Source organism: Oryzias latipes, chromosome 2 (genome assembly GCF_053564925.1).
Source record: "Oryzias latipes strain Hd-rR chromosome 2, Olatipes_Hd-rR_3.1".
NCBI lineage: Eukaryota > Metazoa > Chordata > Actinopteri > Beloniformes > Adrianichthyidae > Oryzias > Oryzias latipes.
This window is the reverse complement of record NC_136238.1, coordinates 23,190,266-23,194,599: the sequence shown is the minus strand read 5'-3', so window position 1 is coordinate 23,194,599 and position 4,334 is coordinate 23,190,266. Positions and strand designations below refer to the sequence as shown.

Below are 4,334 nucleotides of genomic sequence, written 5' to 3'. Positions count from 1 at the left end.
TTCTTCAGGATCACATCTGTGTGTGTGAATGTGGAGGTTTGTCTGAACCAAGCTGCAGCTCACTTTGAAGCTCCTTCAGGCTCACACAGCAACAATGACAAAGACTGAAGCTGCTGTGCTGCCCTCTAGTGGCAAACATGGGATCTGCAGCACACATTTCTGCAGTTCTGCCTAATCTTCTATGGAAGCGATTCTGTACCATAATTAAAAATAAAAGTCAAAACCAGAAATGCTTGTTCATTTTCAAAATGAAGCTGCATTTTTCGACTCAAAATTAAAATGAAAAAGCAATGCGCCAAACAGCTTTTTCCTTTTTCTTCTTTAACACAGCTTATTCTGTCACGTAATTAAAATGAAAATGAAAATAGTATTTGACATTTCATTTTCCAAACGTTCTCTGGTAAATGTGTAGCATAATTCATTTAGAAATGTCTAATTTGACAATTAAAATGGATTAACAGAAATGCTTTTTCATTTTCAAAATGTAACTGCATCAAATGACTCAAAATACAAATGAAAAATCAATACTTCAAAATGCTTTTTCATTTTATACTTAAAAACCGCTTATTCTGTGTCATAATTACAATGAGAATGCAAAGAGGGGATTGCATTTTTATTTTCACATCCACCCTGCGAATAGTCTCACATTATTAAATTCCACTTCGCATTTCAAGAGGGGAGGCGGGGCGATGACGTCACTGTTATCTCTGTGTGTCCGGCTGCTAAGAGACACATACGTATGGCAGGCCATTTTAACATCAAAAGGCTAAGTTTGACTATCCGGAATGAACATTGTAGATATCAGCAACGTATTTCTGACTAGTCGTAATTACATTTTGGATAGTTGGAATTGTAATTCAAGATATCTGTAACGTAATTGTGACTAGTCGAAACGACCGATAGAGATATCTATAATTCAGTTTTGCCTAGTCAAAACTGAATTACAGATATCTGCAATGACGTCATTGAAAACGACATTCAACTCGTCACACATCTTAAATGACAATTGTAGATATCTGTAATTCAGTTTTGCCTAGGCAGAATGACAGTTAAAGATATCTCAAACGTCATCACTAGCTCCTCCTGTCTTGCACGGGCTGCAGCATTAAAAAGACGATTAAAAATCGCTTCGCCCGCTGGCTGCTCTACGACGGAGATTTAGGGCCACCAAAAACAGTAAAATTAAAAGATTTTAAGTCCTAAATTAAATTTACGATATTAAGTGGAAGTGAGCATGATGAGCAGCAGGTGAACGCCACACAGCAGCAGTAGACCGACTAAACTTTGTTGAAGAGGTGAGCTGAATGTTTATTGATAACGTTCTAAATGTTTGGAAATTCGTTAGTTTGATTTATGATTTATTCATGTTTTATTCATCGATGGGTGGTTTGCAGGATCTCTGCAGCCCGAAGCCGTCAGTGTCCCTGCAGATGTCCACCTGAATCCTTTCTTTCTCCATTAAAGACAAGATCTCTACGTTTCTGTGACGCTTCCGTCTGTGGAGGAGCACTTTTTGGCATTTTCAACGTTGTAATGCTAACATAACAGACTATTTTCATTCCTCTTTATTGTTTTATGTTGGATCGGGACGTTTCATCTGGAGGAGAGGTGTATGTAACACTGTTTACTTCTGCATTGGTGTTCGGATGACAGGTTCATGACGTAAGGTGACAGATGAACTTCAGGATATGTGAATGAAAAGGAGAATAAAGGCTGCAGCGGTTCTCTGCACCCACACGTGTCTCTGAGCTCCTTATTAAACAGATAAAACTCCGCTTTACCGATACCGAACCCCGGAAAGCCGGCTCCACTAATAATCTGATTTTGAGTCGCCAAAAGGTTCAGAATCACTTCGGTTAAAGCTATCCGGAAATAAAGCTAGGCTCCGATAAACGGAAAACTTTGGTGTTTTTCTCTTTTCTTTTCTCTCTTTCCGATCGCGGTCAGAAGCGCAGGGGAGATTTCCTCCGCCGAAGGCGATTCTTCCTCGGGGTTCACTTTCCTGATCGGAACCCTAAACCTCCAGTGCGGATTAAGAACGACTCCAAAACAGTTATTCTGGGGGGGGGGGGACACCTTCTCTTTATTACGGTGCTCCGTCCTCCGAACACACAGTATCAACGCACACACCTCCGCTCCGTACTCACCCCCATCTCAGCACACACACACACACGCACGCATGCGCGCGCGCGCACACACACACACACACACACACACACACACTCCACAACACTTTTATCTCCTAAATTTACGAGATAAAAGTTGTAATTAAAGAAAACAAAACGTTTTTTGTAAACTAGTCCTAAAACCCCGTCGTACTGCTGCAACATGGTGCTAATCAGTGCTAATTACAAGTTAGCAGGTGCAATTTAAATGATTACAACAACACGCTCTGCTCCTCCCCTAAAGTGCGATGCGGACCTAATTTGCATACAGATATCTGCAACGTCATTTCGCCTAGTCGAAACTCCAATTCAAGATATCTGTAATTACATTTTGACTATCCTGAATGAACATTACAGATATCTCAAGTTTCAGATATCTCTATCCAAATTTCATTTCAAGATATCTGTAACTTGATTATAGATATCTACAATTAAATTATGACTATCCCTAACTCCAGTTTGAGATATCTACAACGTCATTTTGACTAGTCACAATTCCAGTTACAGATATCTACAACGTCAAAACTTAATTTAAGATATCTGAAAAGGAACATGTAGATATCTTAAATTGACTTGAATTAAAGATATCTTTAACTTGAGTTTTGACTAGTAAGAATGAAATTGTAGATATCTGAAACTTGAATTACAGATATCTACAATTCAGTTACAGATATCCGTAATTCATGAAGTGGATATCTGCAACTGAATTGTAGATATCTGTAATTGTAAACCCCATACAAATGAATGGTGAAAGTGATGTCATTTGTCCTAGGAATAATATCTTTGAGGATATCTAAAATTACGATTACGGATAGGAAGAATGTAGTTGCGGATATCTGAAATGTTCTTTTTGACTAGGCAAAACTCAAATAAAGATATCTGCAACACACATCCAGTCTAGCCTTTTAATGTTAAAATGGCCTGCCATACATACATGTCTAGGATCAGCTTTGTGTTAGCGGCAGGGGAGATGGCTTTGTGATGGTTGTGCTCCCCTGATGATTGTACACAGCTTCTCAGGACTACGTAGCAGCATTTCTGCTAAAACGAAAAAGCATTTCTGTTAATCCATTTTAAATGTCAAATTTGACATTTCTTAATGGATTTTGCTACACATTTAGCAGAGAACCTTTTCAAAATGACAAATACCATTTTCATTATCATTGTACATTTTAATTAAGTGACAGAATAAGCAGTGTTGAGTAAGGAAATGAAAAAGCACTTAGGTGGATTGCTTTTTCATTTTATTTTTGAGTCAAAAAATGCAGATTTATTTTGAAAATGAAAAAGCATTTCTGGTTTTGACTTTATTTTTAATTATGCTACAGAATCACTTCCATAGATCTGCATGAAGAATGAGGACATTTGGTGTTTAACACAGTTTAAAGATCAAAAAGACCTCAGTCGTGACTTTGAATATGAAAAACATCTCAAGATTGTTTTGACTGAAAATGAAAAACCTTTATGTCTCTGATTCTAAATCACAGTTTATTCCAGAAAGTAGAAACTATTTTTGTTCAAAATCTTTAAGAAGACACAGAAACAAGAAACAGCAGTAAAATCTTTGCTGAATGTCGATAAAAAATGTTTGCATTCCAAAGATCTCAAATTTGTTCCCGCTTTTACTTTGTTGCATCTCAGTTGTATATTTGATAAATTTGCTAATCTAATTTTACTCAAATTGAAGACATTTTTCTATATTTTTTTTTCTTCTTCACTGTAATAAGAATTTAAAATTATTCCCTGTCTTTGTTATTTACTACAGTTTAATGTTCATTTATACTCGTTATTATTCTCTTTAGAAACAGTTTTTAAGGTATTTTTGCTTAAAAAACATTTTATTCAATTTTTTTTCTTCTCTCAAGACATTTCCTTATCTATTACTGTAGTTTAGAAATACAAAAAGCAAATGTGATTAACTTTATTTAATCAATGATTTTGTAATCAAATCTCAACATTAGATTGATATGCAGTGGGATGACGTCACAACAGCTCCCATAAACTTTCCCCGAAAATAATTTTTTTTCCTATTTTGATTTTATTTTCTTTATTATCTTCTGCGTGTAAATTGTTTTAAAAATATTGGGACCATTTTGAACCATATTGAGGTCCAGTTCAACAGGTTATACGTTTCTTTTTCAATAAAGTTTCTGCAAGTGACCCGGAAGC

General features: G+C 36.2%; 1 long non-coding RNA gene across 1 annotated transcript; it reads left to right on the top strand.

The window, feature by feature from the left end:
- Positions 1 to 738: 738 nt before the first annotated feature.
- On the top strand, positions 739 to 1,735 carry LOC144988523 (uncharacterized). The gene is made up of 2 exons (XR_013652453.1): positions 739 to 1,295; positions 1,395 to 1,735. It is a non-coding gene; the product is annotated as an uncharacterized LOC144988523 (long non-coding RNA).
- Positions 1,736 to 4,334: the final 2,599 nt, after the last annotated feature.